Source organism: Giraffa tippelskirchi, chromosome 11 (assembly GCF_054371585.1).
Source record: "Giraffa tippelskirchi isolate mGirTip1 chromosome 11, T2T-mGirTip1v1.2.pri, whole genome shotgun sequence".
NCBI lineage: Eukaryota > Metazoa > Chordata > Mammalia > Artiodactyla > Giraffidae > Giraffa > Giraffa tippelskirchi.
Window position 1 is genome coordinate 110,571,313 of NC_137285.1, and position 19,134 is coordinate 110,590,446.

Here is a 19,134-nt window from a genome sequence, read left to right on the forward strand (position 1 = left end):
TGGGGAGTTTTTGAGCGTTATTTTGCTAGCGTTTGAGATGAGTGCAATTTGGCGGCAGTTTGAACATTCTTTTGCATTGCCTTTCTTAGGGACTGGAATGAAAACTGACATTTTCCAGTCCTGTGGCCACTGCTGAGTTTTCCAAATTTGGTGGCATATTGAGTCCAGCACTTTCACAGCATCATCTTTTAGTATTTGAAATAGCTCAGCTGAAATTCCATCACCTCTACTTGCTTTGTTCATAGTGATGCTTCCTAAGACCAACTTGACATATCATTCCAGGATATCTGACTCAAGGTGAGTGATCACACCCTCATCTGGGTCATTAAGATATTTTTTGTATAGTTCTGTGTATTCTTGCCACCTCTTCTTACTATCTTCTGCTTCTGTTAGGTTCATACCATTTCTGTCCTTTATTGAGCTCATCTTTGCATGAAATGTTCCCTTGGTATCTCTCATTTTCTTGAAGAGATCTCTAGTCTTTCCCATTCTATTGTTTTCCTCTATTTCTTTTCATTGATCACTGAGGAAGGCTTTCTTATCTCTCCTTGCTATTCTTTGGAACTCTGCATTTGATGGGTATATCTTTCCTTTTCTCCTCTGCCTTTAGCTTCTCTTCTTTCCTCAGCTATTTGTAAGGCCTTCTCAAAGAACCATTTTGCCTTTCTTTTTCTCTGGGATGGTCTTGATTCTTCAGGCACTCTGTCTATCAGATCCAATCCCTTGAATCTGTTTGTCACTTCCACTATATAATCGTAAGGGATTTGATTTAGATCATACCTGAAATGTCTAGTGGTTTTCCCTACTTTCTTCAATTTAAGTTTTACAATTACAGAGTTCTTGGTTTGAGCCACAGTCAGCTCCCCGTCTTGTTTTTGCTGACTGTATAGAGCTTTTCCATCTTCAGCTGCAAAGAATATAATAGTCTGACTTCGGTATTGACCGTCTGGTGATGTCCATGTGTAGAGTTGTCTTTTGTGTTGTTGGAAGAGGGTGTTTGCTATGACCAGTGTGTTCTCTTGGAAAACTCTGTTAGCCTTTGTCCTGCTTCATTTTGTACTCCAAGGCCAAGCTTGCCTGTTACTTCAGGTATCTCTTGACTTCCTACTTTTGCATTCAAGACCCTTATGATGAGAAGGACATCTTTTTTGGCTATTAGTTCTAGAAAGTCTTGTAGGTCATCATAGAACCATTCAACTTCAACTTCTTTAGCATTACTGGTTGGGGCATAGACTTGGATTTTGTGCTATTGAATGATTTTCTTGGAAATGAACAGAGGTCATTTTGTCATTTTTGAGATTGCACCCAAGTATTGCACTTTGGACTCTTGTTGACTATGAGAGCTACTCCATTTCTTCCAAGGGATTCTTGCTCACATTAGTAGATAGAATGATCATCTGAATTAAATTCATCCATCCCAGGTCATTTTAGTTCACTCATTCCTGAACTGTCAGTGTTCACTCTTGCCATCTCCTGTTTGACCACTTGCAATTAACTTTGATTCATGGACCTAACATTCCAGGTTCCTATGCAATATTGTTCGTTACAGCATTGGACTTCCATCACCAATTACATCCACAACTGGGTGTTTTTTTTGCTTTGGTTCTGTCTCTTCATTCTTTCTGGAGTTATTTCTCCACTCTTCTCTAGTGGCAGATGGGCATCTACAGACCTGGGGAGTTCATCTTTCAGTGTCCTATCTTTTTGCCTTTTCATTACTGTTCATGGGGTTCTCAAGGCAAGAATACTGAGTGTTTTGCCATTCCCTTCTCCAGTGGACCACGTTTTGTCAGAATTGTCCATCATGACCTGCCTGTCTTGGGTGGCCCTATACAACATGACTCATAGTTTCATTGAGTTAGACAAGGCTGTGATCCATGTGATCAGTTTGGTTAGTTTTCTGTGACTGTGGTTTTCATCCTGTCTGCCCTCTGATAGATAAGGATAAGGAGTTTATGGAATCTCTCACTACTTCCACCTTTTCTGCTTCTATTTGCCGCAAAGTAGTGGGGCTGGATGCCATCATCTTAGTTTTTTTTTTTTTTTTTTTACATTTAGTTTTAAGCCACCTCTTTCACTCTCCTCCTTCACTCTCATGAAGAGGCTATTTAGTTCCTCATCACTTTCCGCCATCAGAGTAGTATCATCCTCATGTCTGAGGTTGTTGATGTTTCTCTTGCCTATCTTGATTCCAGCTTGTAATTCATGATGTGCTCAGTGTGTAGATTAAATGAACAGGGTGACAGCAGACAGCCATGTCATACTCCTTTCTCATTCTTGAACCTATCAGTTATTCCATATGGGTTCTAACTGTTGCTTCTTGACCCGCATGCTGGTTTCTCAGGAGATAGGTAAGATGGTCTGGTATTCACATCCCTTTAATAGCTTTCCACAGTTTATTATGATATCCACACAGACAAAAACTTTGGTGTAGTCAGTGAAACAGAGATAGATGTTTTTCTGGAATTTCCTGGCTTTCTCTATGATCCAATGAATGTTGGCAATTTGATCTCCAGTTCCTCTTCCTTTTGTAAACCCAGCTGGGACATCTGGAAGTTCTTGGTTCGCATAATGCTGAAGCCTAGCATGCAAGATTTTAAGCATGACTTTACTAGTATGAGAGGTGAGTTCAATTGTCCGATGATTAGCACATTCTTTAGTACTACCTTTCTTGGGAATTGGGATGAGGATTTATCTTTTCCCATCCTGTGGCCACTGCTGGGTCTTCCGAATTTACTGATGTATTGAATGCAACACTTTGATGGCATCATCCTTTAAAGTTTTGAATAGTTCTACTGGAATTCCGTCACATCCACTAGCTTTATTAACATCAATGTTTCCTAAGGCCCACTTGACTTTGCTCTCCAGAATGTCTGGCTCTGGGTGGCTGACCACACCATTGTAGTAATCTGGTTCATTTTGTAGAGTTCTTCCATGTATTCTTTCCATCTCTTCTTGATCTCTTCAGCATCTACTAGGTCTCTACCGTTTATGTCCTTTATTGTGCACATCTTTCAGCAAAATGTTCCCTTAATATCTGCAATTTTCTTGAAGAGATCTCTAGTCCTTCCTCTTCTGTTCTCTTCTAGTTTTATACTCTGTTCATTGAAGAAGGCCTTCTTGTCTCTCCTTGCTATTTTTTTGAAATATGCATTTAGTTGGATATACCTTTACCTTTCTTCCTTGCTTTTTGCTTCTCTTCTTTCTTTAGCTATTTGTAAAGCCTCCTCAGATAACCACTTTGCCTTCTTGCTTTCCTTTTTTGGGGGGATGTTTTTGTTCACTGCCTCCTGTACAATATTATGGACCTCCACTCATAGTTCTTCAGGCACACTGTTTACAAGTTCTAATCCCTAGAATCTATTCATTTCATGTGAGATTTCTTAGCCATTCTCTTCTGAGTGCTTATCAATTTCCTATCTAAATTGTGGTCCTCAATACTGGAATCGTATTGAAGATGTAGAGTGAGCAGCATAGAAAACATAAATAGGCAAGTAGCAATATGCTTCAGTAATAACTATCTTTGGAGATTTTTAAAGAATAGGTGAAATTCCTAATTCATTGAGGAAATAGGTTCTTGTTCCAGGAAAGCAGAGTGTTTGGTATGCTATGTAGCACCTAAGTTGTCTTCCTTGATACATCAGAAATACTCCAACTTTTGCTTTAAGCGAGTTAAACCTCATTTTCCCCTTCACCATTGTGAAGTGATATTATTAATTGTTAGCCATTGCATTTTTACAAAATTTTGCATTAGCTTTGTGTCAGTTCCTTTGCAAGATGAATTTCACATTTGATTTTTCATATTTCATAGGTAGTTTAAATTCTACATAATTATAATTATTAAGAGGAAAAGGAAAAGTGATACAGTTCAAGAAACACGGCTTCAGTATAGTAATGCTGTATAGAGCAAAAGATATTATTGAGAAGGGTTTTGCATTTTTTTTAAAATCGATGCAACTTGGGAGAGATAGCAATTTTAATGCAAAAATCACATCTCCAGGAGAACCCATTTGAATTTGCCTACAGGGTATTTTGTAATGTCTCTCAAATGTTTATTTTGTTGTATAAAAGACCAGGCATTGGTATCTTTCCAAAAGTTAGTTGAGAAAATAAATACTTTAAAGGTAGTTGTTGCAAAGCCTTTGACTGTGTGGATCACAATAAACTGTGGAAAATTCTGAAAGAGATAGGAATACCAGACCATCTGACCTGTCTCTTGAGAAACCTGTATGCAGGTCAGGAAGCAACAGTTAGAACAGGACATGGAACAACAGACTGGTTCCAAATAGGAAAAGGAGTATGTCAAGGCTGTATATTGTCACCCTGCTTATTTAACTTATATGCAGAGTACATCATGAGAAATGCTGGGCTGGAAGAAACACAAGCTAGAATCAAGATTGCCAGGAGAAATATCAATAACCTCAGATATGCAGATGACACCACCCTTATGGCAGAAAGCGAAGAAGAACTAAAGAGCCTCTTGATGAAAGTGAAAGAGGAGAGTGAAAAGTTGGCTTAAAGCTCAATCTTCAGAAAGCTAAGATCATGGCATCTGGTCCCATCACTTCATGGCAAATAGATGGGGAAACAGTGGAAACAGTGTCAGACTTTATTTTGGGGGGCTCCAAAATCACTGCTGATGGTGACTGCAGCCATGAAATTAAAAGACGCTTACTCCTTGGAAGAAAAGTTATGACCAACCTAGACAGCATATTAAAAAGCAGACACATTACTTTGCCGACAAAGGTCCATCTAGTCAAGGCTGTGGTTTTTCCAGTGGTCATGTATGGATGTGAGAGTTGGACGGTGAAGAAAGCTGAGCACCGAAGAATTGATGCTTTTGAACTGTGGTGTTGGAGAAGACTCTTGAGAGTCCCTTGGACTGCAAGGAGATCCAACCAGTCCATCCTAAAGGAGATCAGTCCTGGGCGTTCATTGGGAGGACTGATGTTGAAGCTGAAACTCCAATACTTTAGCCACCTCATGCAAAGAGTTGACTCATTGGAAAAGACCCTGATGCTGGGAAGGATTGGGGGCAGGAGGAGAAGGGGACGGCAGAGGATGAGATGGTTGGATAGCATCACCAACTCAATGCACATGGGTTTGGGTAAACTCCGGGAGTTGGTGATGGACAGGGAGGCCTGGCGTGCTGCGATTCATGGGGTTGCAAACAGTCGGACACGACTGAGCGACTGAACTGAACTGAACTATATATAATCTTATATAAATAGCATGAAATCAATGGATCAATCTTTGACTTTAGTTTTAAACATGTGATGCGATAATTTAATACAAAGGTAGGCAAAATTTTGTTACAGGTGTTTTGGAAGGCATTTTGGTACTTAAAAAAAAATGCCTTAGATTATTGACTCTCAGAGTGGAAAGTCATTTAATCCAACCACTCACTTGAACCTTCTTGCTTTAAAAAGAAAAAAAAAAGGACGGAGATTAAAAAGAGAAATGGGTGTGGTTTAGAGACAGCTTTAAGCAGGATTTAAAAATTTAGCTTGAAAGCTTTTAAAGTCTAATTACGCAGGGAGGTGGCAGTGTTTTTATTTGCTGTTTACCTTTGATCTATAACCTATTTTTGGTAGAGAAGGGACATGCTTTGCGAAAATGTTTATGATTTCTTCACTCGATGTCAAGATACTTGTTTGAAGTTGCCTTATAATTCAGAGGTTTTTCTTTTTATAACTAATACTAGTGCCTTGCTTTTGCTATTAGATTAATAGGAAGTTAGTGTGGATTTGGTGACTACTTTTGAATGTGTAAATGATGTAGTGAATTTTAGAAATAGCTTTATTATTCTGGGACAAATTAGACATGTTAAGGATAAAAAAAATCTAAATAACACCAGCTCATAAGAATAAAAAAGGAAAAATAATCCCAGATCTCACTCATTTCGTGTGAGATTTCTTAGCCATTCTCTTCTGAGTGCTTGTCAACTTCCTATCTAAATTGTGGCCCTTAGTACTGGAATCATATTGAAGATGTAGAATGAGCAGCATAGAAAACATAAATAGGCAAGTAGCAATATGCTATTTTTGTTAACTAGTATTTTACTTTGCGTGCATATGTACATATATACATACACATTTGATTTTCTAGTAATATAAATTGGCTCTTATTATACATGTTACATTTTTTATTCAACAATATTTTGTAACCATCTTTTTGTGTCAATACGGATTTATATAATAATTTTTAATGAGTACAGAGTTCAGTTCATTTCAGGTGCTCAGTCATATCCGACTCTGCAACCCCATGAATCGCAGCACACCAGGCCTCCCTGTTCCTCACCAACTCCCGGAGTTTACCCAAACTCATGTCCATCGAGTCAGTGATGCCATCCAGCCATCTCATCCTCAGTTGTCCCCTTCTCCCCCTGCCCCCAATCCTTCCCAGCATCAGGGTCTTTTCCAATGAGTCAACTCTTCGCATCAGGTGGCCAAAGTATTGGAGTTTCAGCTTCAACATCAGTCCTTCCAATGAACACTCAAGACTGATCTCCTTTAGGATGGACTGGTTGGATCTCCTTGCAGTTGAAGGGACTCTCAAGAGTCTTCTCCAACACCACAGTTCAAAAGCATCAATTCTTCGGCACTCAGCTTTCTTCACAGTCCAACTCTCACATCCATACATGACTACTGCAAAAACCATAGCCTTGACTAGACGGACCTTTGTTGGCAAAGTAATGTGTCTGCTTTTTAATATGCTGTCTAGGTTGGTCATAACTTTCCTTCCAAGGAGTAAGCGTCTTTTAATTTCATGGCTGCAGTCACCATCTGCAGTGATTTTGGAGCTCCAAAAAATAAAGTCTGACACTGTTTCCACTGTTTCCCCATCTATCTGCCATGAAGTGATGGGACCAGATGCCATCATCTTAGTTTTCTGAATGTTGAGCTTTAAGCCAACTTTTTCACTCTCCTCTTTCACTTTCATCAAGAAGCTCTTTAGTTCCTCTTCAATTTGTGCCCTAAGGGTGTTGTCATCTGCATATCTGAGGTTATTGATATTTCTCCAGCAATCTTGATTCCAGCTTGTGCTTCTTCCAGCCCAGCATTTCTCATGATTTACTCTGCATATAAGTGTTATATATATGTACCATAATTTATTTATGCAGGTAATAGGTTATTTCCAGTTTTGGGTTGTTAGAAAATGGTGTAATGAACATGCATATTACATGTATATGTCTTTTAACATTTTTGTGATTAGTTCCTTAGGATAATTTTTGGAAGTAGCCTTGCAAACTCAGAGGATATTGATGTTAAAATTATTAACAGTTTCTATTAAATTACCATTCAGTAAAGTTGTACCCAATTTATAATACATGAAAGTGATTTTTTTCCCCATCCTCACAAATGCTAGTTTTTCTCAGTTTATAAATTATTTTGCCAATATTGTTGGTGAAAATATTTTATTTATAGTTAGTTGATTATTAGGGAAACTGTACATATATTTGTTATTAAATATTACATTTCTTCAGTTATAGATTTCCTCTTTATATTGTTTGTACATTTTTATATTGAAGTGTTTGTAGCCACGTACTTTTAATTACTAAATTAAGAATGTGAAAAAGATTTGATAGCCAGATAATATGGAGAATGTCAGCTTCATAGTCAGATGTAGTAGTCTGTTGTCCATGTTGGATTATTGTTTGAAAATTCTTTTAGAACAAAGGCCATGATTAAAAAAATAGGTTCAGTTCAGTTCAGTTCAGTTCAGTTGCTCAGTTGTATCCGAGTCTTTGCAACCCCATGGACTGCAGCACACCAGGCTTCCCTGTCCATCACCAACTCCCAGAGCTTACTCAAACTCATGTCCATCCAGTCAGTGATGCCATCCAACCATCTCATCCTCTGTTGTCCACTTCTCCTCCTGCTTTCAATCTTTCCCAGCATCAGGGTCTTTTCAAATGAGTCAGTTCTTTGCATCAGATAGCCAAAGTATTGGAGTTTCAGCTTCAGCATCAGTCCTTCCAATGAATATTCAGGACTGATCTCCTTTAGGATGGACTGGTTAGATCTCCTTGCAGTCCAAGAGACTCTCAAGAGTCTTCTCCAACACCACAGTTCAGAAGCATCAATTCTTTGGCACTCAGCTATCTTTATAGTCCAACTCTCACATCCATACATGACTACTGCAAAAACCATAGCTTTGACTAGACGAACCTTTGTTGGCAAAGTAATGTCTCTGCCTTTTAATACGCTGTCTAGGTTGGTCATAACTATTCTTCCAAGGAGCAAGCATGTTTTAATTTCACTACTGTAGTCACCGTCTGCAGTGATTTTGGAGCCACCCAAAATAAAGTCTGACACTGTTTCCATTGTTTCCCCATCTATTTGCCATGAAGTGATGGGACCTGATGCCACGGTCTAGTTTTCTGAATGTTGAGCTTTAAGCCAACTTTTTCACTCTCCTCTTTCACTTTCATAAAGAGGCTCGCTATTCTTCACTTTCTGACATAAGGGTGGTGTCTTCTGCATATCTGAGGTTATTGATATTTCTCCTGGCAATCTTGACTCCAGCTTGTGCTTCCTCCAGCCTAGCGTTTTTCATGATGTACTCTTCATATAAGTTAAATAAGCAGGGTGACAATATATAGCCTTGACGAACTCCTTTTCCTATTTGGAACCAGTCTGTTGTTCCATGTCCAGTTCTAACTGTTGCTTCTTGACCTGCATCCAGATTTCTCAGGAGGGAGTTCCAGTGGTCTGGTGTTCCCATCTCTTGAAGAATTTTCCACAATTTGTTGTGATCCTCACAGTCAAAGGCTTTGGCATAGTCAATAAAGCTGAAGTAGAAATTTTTCTGGAGCTCTCTTGCTTTTTTGATGATCTAGAGGGTGTTGGCAATTTGATCTCTGATTCCTCTGCCTTTTGTAAAACCAGCTCGAACATCTGAAAGTTCACAGTTCATTTACTGTTGAAGCCTGGCTTGAAGAATTTTGAGCATTACTTTGCTAGCGTGTGAGATGAGAGAAATTGTGCAGTAATTTGAACATTCTTTTGCATTGCCTTTCTTTGGGATTGGAATGAAAACTGACCTTTTCCAGTCCTTTGGTCACTGCTGAGTTTTCCAAATTAGCTGGCATATTAAGTACAGCACTTTTAGCATCATCTGTTATTATTTGGAATAGCTCAGTAGCAATTCCTTCACATTCTCTATCTTTGTTCGTTGTGATGCTTCCTGAGGCCCACTTGACTTCACATTCTAGGATGTCTGGCTCTAGGTGAGTGATCACAGCATCGTGGTTATCTGGGTCATGAACATCTTTTTTGTATAGTTCTTCCATGTATTCTGGCCACCTCTTCTTAATATCTTCTTCTGTTAGGTCCATACCATTTCTGTCCTTAATTGTGCCCATCTTTGCATGAAATGTTCCCTTGGTATCTCTAATTTTCTTGAAGAGATCTGTAGTCTTTCCCATTCTATTGTTTTCCTCTATTTCTTTTCAGTACATTTATTTGTAAATTGAGATGTAATTGACATATAGCATTGTATTAGTTTTAGTTGACAGTGTAATTTTGTTTATTTACAAAATTTGTGTTTGTATTGTCCAGTGCAATCTTTATTCATAATCACTATTTGCTGAATGCCTGAATGAACTAGTAGAGGAATGGAATAATCCATGGTGATTGGGCGTTCTGAAGATTCATTTTACTAAATGATTGTGATTTTCCAGAACAGATGGTATTTCCATCTCTATCTTCTTACTTTTTTCTGTTCCTCAGGACCAAAGTGGCCACTGGAAAAAACCTCTGGAAATGTTTTTTCAGCTTAAGCTAGTCTATTAATAGTTCTTAAATAAGTAGCTTACTTCAAATTGTGTACTAATTCTTGTGAGTTAATTCTTAACCCTTTGCTCATCATAAAATGTTGCTTATTTCTAAATTCTCTACAGAAGGAAGTATGCTTTAAAGTTTATTTTTAAATTTTATTGGTGTATAGTTAATTTTCTTTCTTTTTTTTGTTAATTTTCAATTTTGTGTTAGTTTCAGTTGCATAGCAAAGTGATTCAGTTATGTATATATGTTTATTCATTCTTCCTTAGATTCTTTTCTCATATAGGTTGTCACAGGATATTGAGTAGAATTTCCTGCACTATATAGTAGGCCCTTGTTGGTTATCTATCTTACAGAAAGTATTGTGTGTTTGTTCAATTCAAGCTCCTGAGTTATCCCTTCCCCCTAGGAATCCCCTTTGGTAACCCTAAATTTGTTCTCAAATCTGTAAGTCTGCTTCTGTTTTGTAAATAAGTTCATTTTATATTTTTAAAAATTAGTTTTCACATATGAATGATCTCATATGGTATTTTGTCTTTCTCTGACTTACTTCACTTAATATTTATTTTTATAATAATGAACTTGGTAATTTTTGAAGTTTATACTTTTTAACTTGTTTGCTACAAAATTCATCCATGGTATAAATCAGTTGGTAATGAGATTCAGAGTTGCTTTTAAAATATGCAGCAAGACTAGACTGATATGACAAATGAGATTTATTGATTTCATATTGACATATGTTAAAGTATTGTTGTTGTTTATTCACTAAGTTGAATTCGACTCTTTTGTGACCCCATGGACTGTGGCGTGCCTGGCTCCTCTGTGCATGGAGTTTCCCAGGCAAGAATTCTGAAGTGGGTTGCCATTTCCTTCTCCAAGGGACCTTCCCAACCCCAGGGATTCAATCTACATCTCTTGCACTGGCAGGCAGGCAGATTCTTTACCACTGAGCTACCAGGGAAGCCCATGTTAAAAGTCATTTGTCCTAAATCTCTGCAATCTGATTTACTCTAAATTTAAAATATTTCCAGAGTTAGAAATCTTAACTACTGAAGAGTCCAGTGATTCAAAAAGCGAGACATGTCAGTCACAATATTTTATGGGTGCATTTTATTCGTCCTTCATTGTTTCAATGCAAATGAAGAAATGGGATGTGTTGTGTATGTTGCATAATTCCAATCTATGCTTTTTTAGGATAGTTGCTAGAAACACAGGTGAGATCATTTTAAAAAATATGTGAGTGCTTAAGAACCCTTTTGGGTTCTTCCAACATTTAGGCTTTTAGATATATAGCATTGTGCTGGAGATTTATTTTTTGGATAACTTAATAGTTATAATTTATAATTCAGGGTTGGATAAAATGTGAGAATAGCTTATATCAGAACCAGCATTCTTTTCTGGCTTTGACTAGTACACAGAGTGTGTCCACATAGGGTTGTGTGGTGTCCCACCTAAAACTGCTCTCCTGAATCCCAAAACATCAGAAAGCCGTGAGGAGGGAAAGGGTGTAATACCAAAAATAATTGACAGAGCTACCTTCCTCTGGGCAGACTCTCCTGTACTTCTTGTGACCATAGAAATAATGAGTTGTTGGAAACTGGTGAAACTGGATTGAGGAAGCCTGAATCATCACTTCCTACTAGAGGAGGATGTCTGGTGAGGAAATATAATGGATGTCTTACTCATGGATATTAAAGCTAACTAAATGCCCAGGACTTTATTACTTATCAATCCTTACTAGAAAATTGAATAAATTATATGGGTCATTTAGGCAAAACCATGTTATAGGAGCTGGGGAAGGGCTGAATTGTATATTTATTTCATATCTCGACTTAATTCCAGATCCCAGTACGTAATCTACCATGATTGAGGGTGGGAGGAGAATGGGGCAACAGAGGATGAGATGGTTGGATACCATCATCAACTCAATGGACATGAGTTTGAGCAAACTCAGGGAGATAGTGAAGGATGGGGAAGCCTGGCATGCTGGAGTCCATGGGTCGCAAAGAGTGGGATATGACTGAGTGACTGATGAACAACAGCAACAACAACAATAATCTATTATGGCCATTTGTGCTATAAATGCAGTGTTGGAAGTAGTAGTTCCTATAAATGATGTTGAATGAGATCCATTTTTTTCTTTACTTTTTTTTCTAAATGAATTTTATTTAAATCTAGTTAGCTAACCTAGATTTAAATCTAGGTTAGCTAACTAACCTAGATGTTTACTGGCTGAATTTAAAATATGTGGATTGAATCAAACCAATTCCCAGAGTCTAGGAAAGTTTCTGACCTAAATTAGGAACCCAAGTTCCATTATTATTTTCAGTTGAACACTACTCATAGCCATCCTCACATTTTGGAAAGAACACAGCTTTTGCAACAAAGTTTCTTTGTTTTCATGGAACCAAAAATGTGCTGTATTTAGACCAAACAATAAAAATAAACTACCAAACTACCTTCTAATGCATGGGGGTTCTGGAGAGAGGAAACCATAGATATTTAGAGGCATAAAGTGAGTCATTGTGCTAGTTAAAACTTTTTACAAGGCTAGCTCTGTGTGTTTGAGTTGCATCTGTTACCTCTTCAGCCAGAACTAAAGTGTGTGCAAGGAAAAGAATTTTGCATTGAATTGTGGCTCATACAGAATGCCTTGTATATAGCCTAAGCATCTAAATGGATTCCACATCTTAGGTAGAACTAAAACTGCATCTTTTCTTATTTATTCTACCTACAAGTTATGTTCTGTTGGACATATCCAAGTTATCTTCTGTGAAGCTAATTCATTTTCACTGCAGATCTAAATTAATCATGTTTTTCAAATGTAACTTGTAAGCCTTTATTGCCTTAAATTTTTTCTTGCTTTTGTTTTTACTTATTCATATTTTTAAACACCTACTTTATTACTGACAATATTTCAAAAGCTATAATGGAGATGTTGTATTCTTCAGTGACAAACAATGAAATAACTGTTTCTTTTGGTGTTATCTTGGAAAAAATTGTTGGAGTAGACAACTGCCCAAGTTAAAACTAGTATAATTTGTAGCCAGAATGTATTCTTTAATAAAGCATGTAAATACAGTTTACTAATCCTTTTTTATTTCGTTTTCTTTCTAAACTTTCAGGTCACTTTCATGAATTCAAAAGCAATTTACCAGTGATTTCTGGGTGCTGGGGCTGATTTTTTTGTGCGTATTTGTAAGTATTGGTTCATTTGTTATTCTTATTACTCTTCTCTGTGTGTAATGAAACAGTTACAGTGTTTTTTAAGTATTATTAGTTCTTTTAAAGTGTTTCCTTAAAAGGAGGATAGAAGAATATCAGCTGGCAAAAAAAAAAAAATCCTCAATTTGTTGTGATTTTCAGTGAAATAACACAATGGCAGGGCCAATTAAAGTAGACTGAAAGGATAAATATCTTACTATTTGAAGATAGGACTCAATTGTAGGAATGGATTAACTTAAAGGGGCTAGTCTATATATACATGAATAATTTTCCCTGATAACTTCTGGTTGTCTGGACTTGAAAAGTGCTACGAGCCTGGCTTATTGAAAAGATGTGAGATGATACAGAATTCAAAGTGCTGTCAGTACATGAGGAGATTATGTACTAAGGAACCAAAGACTCATTTAGTGAATGTATAATGTATATCAGAATAGAAGTATTCCTACCTTCTTCACCATCGTCAAAATGCTATTATATTTTAAATGATATTTTGAAGAACAAAGATAATTTTTCTCAGGAAAGAAGGTCAATTTCAAGAAAAAAAAATTGAACTTTGGTCAATGAAAATACTTTAAACTGTTATGTATTTATTAATATAAAAGTAGTTTAGAGTATGTGACAGATGTTAAAAATGTCCATATGTATATAAGACCATATTTAAGTAATTTGAGTTTAAGATGTATGTGTGTGTATATGTGTGCTCAGTTGCTTCAGTCATGTCTGACTTTTTCCCACCCCATGGACTGTAGCCCGCCAGGTTCCTCTGTTCATGGGATTTTACAGGCAAGCATACTGGAGTGGGTTGCCATTTCCTCCTCCAGAGATTTATATGTGCACATTGTTGTAAACCATTGGTATCTAAGGTGTTTTTTACATTTGAAAACAACAAAGACAGAGGAAACTTCTCTGTACCCCTATAGAGGAGTTTTAGGCAGTACACTTCCAGGAAAGTATTTGAAAAAAAGTAATATTATAAATTAGAGTTTAAGTGATTCAGTATTTAAGGTGGAGAGCAGTGAAAATTCCTTTGAAATCAGTTTTATCTTTCTTAGTGTAGCAGCATTGATTTGGGGCAGGTATTTTGAACCATCTTAAAAACTAGGTGTGAATATTTAATATAGTTTAATAAATTTTGTATATTTTTAATGCTTTAAGAATAAGATGCTGTTTTTATGAGACTATAAATTCACATTTTATTATTTGTAGACTTAATTCTCATGTAAAACACAAAATATTAAACTCCATGGTTCATTTGGATTAAATATAAGCTTTCAATTTCTGCAAGGTATCATAGTGAGGATTAGGAGGCAAAGAAGATGGAGAAATGTAAAGTATCTTTGAAGGGCTCTTGAGAAAAAGGATGATTCCAAGGAGATGAGCTTATCCTATTAGAAATCTGAGTGGAGGGAAATAATTTTGAACTTTGTCAAAATAAATTTGACAAATCCTGTCATTGTTGCTTTATCCTTTCTTTTAGCTCCTTTCTCCCTTTTCTCATATCATTCAGTCATTTATTTCTTGTAGTAAGTTTTTAGGATGATTACTTTTTAATGCTGCAAACATAAGATAATTACCAGGATTTCAACCAAGATGGCCTTAATTAAAATGTAGTTTACATTTCTCATCACCTCAAGGCTGTGTTTCCTGAATTTTTTGCTTCTCCTCCCCCTACAATCCCCCAACCAGATATACATAGACTAGCTTTGAACAGAGGCGATCCAATTAGCTGAGATTTTTTTCTTGTGACCTAACAAAGAGAGAGGGCTTTCCTGGTGGCTCAGTGGTAAAGAATTCACCTGCCAATGCAGGAGAATTGGGTTTGATCCCTGGGTTGGGAAGATCGTCTGGATAAGGAAATGGCAACCCACTCCAGTATTCTTGCCTGGGAAGTCCTATGGACAGAGAAGCCTGGTGGGCTACAGTTCACAGGGTTGCAAAAGAGACGGAAAAGACTTAGTGACTAAATAACAACAAAGGAGAGAGGCTAAAAATAGAAGGCGCACTGTGGGTATAGTTTTCATATGGTAATTTCTGGAGCTCAACTTAAAAAGAAAACTCAAAAGGCTTCTAGTCAGATTAGTCAGAAGTAATCACATATGCCTAAAGTAACTGTTTTCCAGACTTGAGAATTTCTCTACAATAGTTTAGGCTATGGAGTTTGTTGTTTCTTTGGTCAGTGGTCTCAAGCTTTGTTACGGGCCATCTCCCTTCCGACTGTGGAAACTTCTTATTAAAGAAATGTAGCAGGATATCATGACTAAGATAAGTCAAATAAAATTAACATGGCATCCAGAATGCTTGCATTTCCTTTTAATTATTGCAGAAACTGTCTACCAATTAAACCGAATGTTGAGGCAGCTAAACATTTATTTAGTTTACCCTAAAAACAAGCAAATTGGATCAGTGACAGTGGCTTCTTTTAGGAACTTTAATTTCCATGTTTTGGAACTGCTTATTTCCTTCATGATCTAAGACAGAAAGCTATACCTCATGGCTATGGGAAGGTTTCTTAGTAAGGTGTGCAGAAGCTGGTCTGTGAGATAAGAAAGGTGGGATATTGTTTTGCACATCCATAATGAATAGACCACACCAAAGGTGTCTGTGAGTACCAATTGGAATCTTACCTACGTATTTCTACTACCTAGGTTTGATTAGGAAAACACTGTGAAGGAAAATTGTTATCTTTTCAGAAGCTGAAAGCATTTTATTCTAGTTTTTTTTTTTTTTCTTTTTAAAAAATAAAACCACCTTTTCCTTTCCTCAAAGTAGGCATTGTATAAGAAGACCTTGTTTTGCATGTTAATGATTGGTTAAAAACATCAACAACAACAAAACAGAGATAGACCTGCTTTTTCAGATTCACAAGTCTTTTTAGAAATTTGCCAGCAAACTCCCTTTTTATAAAATTTGTCTCTGTTTGTGGTCTCTATCAACAAGATCCAAAATTCTTTTATTGTCTAGTATAAAAAATGATTATTGTTTAGCTCCATGCTTCAGTTAATAATAACAACAATTTCTTAATTTGGTATAACACTTGCTTTTGCAGACTTTTAATTGGCTAAATTTCATAAAACTCTGAGGTGAGTAGGAATTACCCTTATTTTTGCAAAGTATCAGGACTCAAACTGAGGGATTCAGTATAAATTTAGTGCTTTTTCCATAACACCAATCTGTCCTCTTTCAGAGAGTATTGTAGGTCTCTTTCTCTTGTTGTTTGATCACTACCTCAGTCTCTACTTGGTTGCTGTACAAATATTTTTGAAAAGTTTAAGTAGAGTAAGTCAGGGAGGAGATTGTGGAGAGCCTTCTACCACTTTATTTCCTCACGTTCCTGGATCATTTGCTTCTCCCTGGCATTTTTCTATCCCCTTATTTCCAAACTCCACATGCTATGTTTCAGCTGAAATTTTTTTGAATTGCATAGATTTTTAGGAAACAAACAAAAAAAATCATGAAATCATCTCTTTGTGGTATTTTAAAATGGAGAAAAATTTGTTTCAAACTGAGCATAGCCCAGACCAAAGCTCCTTCAGTGAGAACATCTGTGATTTTAAGGACAAGTAGGTCTAAGTGCATTATCTTTAAAAATATTATTCCAGGCTAATCTTGACATAGAGCAGGTAAATAAAAAAGATGAGCTGTGAAAATCCACAAATAGGGCTTGAATGCCATTTTCCATGACAACGGGAGCTGCCCCATGAAAGCATTAATGCCAGGAATGTAAGGAATTTAAAATTGTGCCTTCTCAGTTTTACAGTTGTGTGCTCATGTTAATTAGAGATACACTGACATTTGGAGTATCTACATTAATACATACAGCTACTATACATCTGTGAACTGTGGCCAGAAATCTACTTTAATTGAAAGCAGTGTGCTAATTTGAATGTGTATATCCATTACATTTTAAGCTTTTAAATTTTATATACTGGTGCCCTCAGATACTTGTTCTTTCTATTCTCTCCACTTTCTGTTTCTAGTTTATACCTGAAAGGACAGCCTGGTCTATTTTTAATCTCCTAGTGGTGTTTTGGAACAATATTGATGGAATTTTGAGAAAAAAAGGTTTTTAAATAGTGTCCTTATATTTGCTGTACTTTGAATCTCTTTTCACTTTCTGACTTTCTAAATTGTTGGTTTTTCTTGCAAACTTTTAAGATGGCCTGCCACCGAAATAAGGTAGGATTTAGGTTTATGGAATTTGCTTCACTGGCTATATTTAAGTACTAAAGAACTACTCTTCATGGTCATACTATGGTTTTAGCCAGAAAAGCCCAGTTTTAGAGACCTTGATGAGATGAACAGTGAAGAGGTATTCTGAATTTTCTAGTATAGCTGAGTTTCATCCTTCCTCTTGATATCAAGCCATGTATCTTAATTTTTGATTTGCAAACATGTTCACAATAGCTTGATGACTTCTTGAATCATCTTTAGCCCTAGAGTTTTAGTTTGTCTATCTTAAAGGAAGACTTTGCATCTATTTTTTTGCAAGTTTGTGTTTCTTAACAATCTGCCTGTCAGGATTTTTAACCTGATTGTTTTGTCCTTTTTGTCTAATGAAACTCCCACACTTACTTTTTGGACTAATCCCTGTGTATTTATTACACAAGACCACTTAGAAAGAAACTTCCTTCTTGTAGCACCAGAATAAACTGCTCTAAAAATTAGTAATATTCTGGACTTATTTCATTGAACCATTTTACTGGCACCATTAAACTACTAAGACCTGGGACCATTAAAACTTACTCAGTACTATTATTATTATTACTATGGCCTATTTTACCCTTTATTAATTTTTTTCACTGTACTAAGTTCCTTTGCTCTTTATTTTTTCATGTTACTTACTACATATTGTGCCATCACAGCACATTTGGTAATTTTGAGTTAATTGCTCAATTATCAGTGATAGTCATGAAGCACTTGAAACATGTGCAGTGGAGGATTTTAAAAATTTCAAAATAAGTTGGTGTGTCATAATCTTAAATGTGAAACATGCCAATATCTGCAGTCATAAAAATACACTGCCTGAGCTAGGCATTTCAGGGAAGGCAAAAACCTACTCTTAAAATCAGGGCTTTTGTCTGGCACTGAAGTGTTTCATCTTTGCTAATTTCAAACAACGTATCTAAATTTGATCTTGGTTTCCTTTGCAACTCTAAAAACTTGGTTGTGATAATAAGGGAAAAGGGAAGTAAAATTGTATTGATTCTGTTTGAATGTTTTATTGGAACCTCACAATCACGGTATTCACTGTAAAGTGGAATTTGGGGTGAGGTGGATCCATACTGGATGTCAATCAAGGAAGCTGACTTCTTTAGTAGAAGCAAAGTGGTCTCTTTATAATGTTTCTGCACTCATTAAGGCAATCCTCTAATCAGAGGACAGTGTTTCAGTGAAGATAATATGTCAATGATTTATTTACATTGAAAAACCTCATGAGAACAATGACACTTTGGGGACTTTTTCTATATCTTACACAGTGATATTCTCAGATGCCTTCAAGATAATTTTACATTATGGCAAAATAATTATTGTAACTCTTTTGGCAACTAGGCAAACTATCATTAAATTTTGCATTAGTATTCAGTTTAGTGTTTTCTCTAAACTAATATAGTGCCAACAGCTCTTTTTTAGATGCTATTATGGTTCTTTCACATTTTTATAGAACTGTAGTAAAGCTGAATTTACTGGCTACATTTGAAGGTGGAGTAGAGCTGCACAAGAGTCAACATTAAAGTGATTCAGTGCCCATTGGAGAAAAATTCTTCTTAACTTGAGATTGGAAACAATGTGGGGCTTGAGGGCAGTTTGCTAAGAACAGCTAATAAATTTGAATATTCCCCCCAAAAGCTGCTTCCTGAACTTGTTTATAACCAAGAGGGTAGGTTTTATCATCTTCCAATATTCTTGCGCATACTTTGTTAATATCTACAGGAATTAAATACATATGGAGAAGGGGAAATAAAGCCATAATTTGGACTGAGTGGTGGTCTCAAATACAGAGAAGCAAGGGAGTGTCTATAAATGTACTAATTATGCACAGATTAGTACTAGCTATTATTCTGTATACAATAATCTTTAAAACGTGAAATATTGTCATGTTTATAATTCAGGAAAAAATAAAACC

General features: G+C 36.4%; 1 protein-coding gene and 1 long non-coding RNA gene across 10 annotated transcripts in view; one reads left to right on the forward strand and one right to left on the reverse strand.

Moving 5' to 3' along the window:
• The window catches only part of SOX6 (SRY-box transcription factor 6), a 671,664-nt gene that overhangs the window by 125,692 nt on the left and 526,838 nt on the right, over positions 1 to 19,134 (forward strand). For all 9 annotated transcript variants that reach the window (XM_081541518.1, XM_081541528.1, XM_081541535.1 and 6 more), the window contains exon 2: positions 12,911 to 12,983. The gene's annotated coding sequence lies outside the window, so the exon portion shown is untranslated. The remainder of the gene's footprint in view (positions 1 to 12,910; positions 12,984 to 19,134) is intronic.
• Positions 1 to 19,134, reverse strand: part of LOC145526256 (uncharacterized) — a 92,965-nt gene that overhangs the window by 5,779 nt on the left and 68,052 nt on the right. The gene's annotated exons all lie outside the window — the stretch shown is intronic.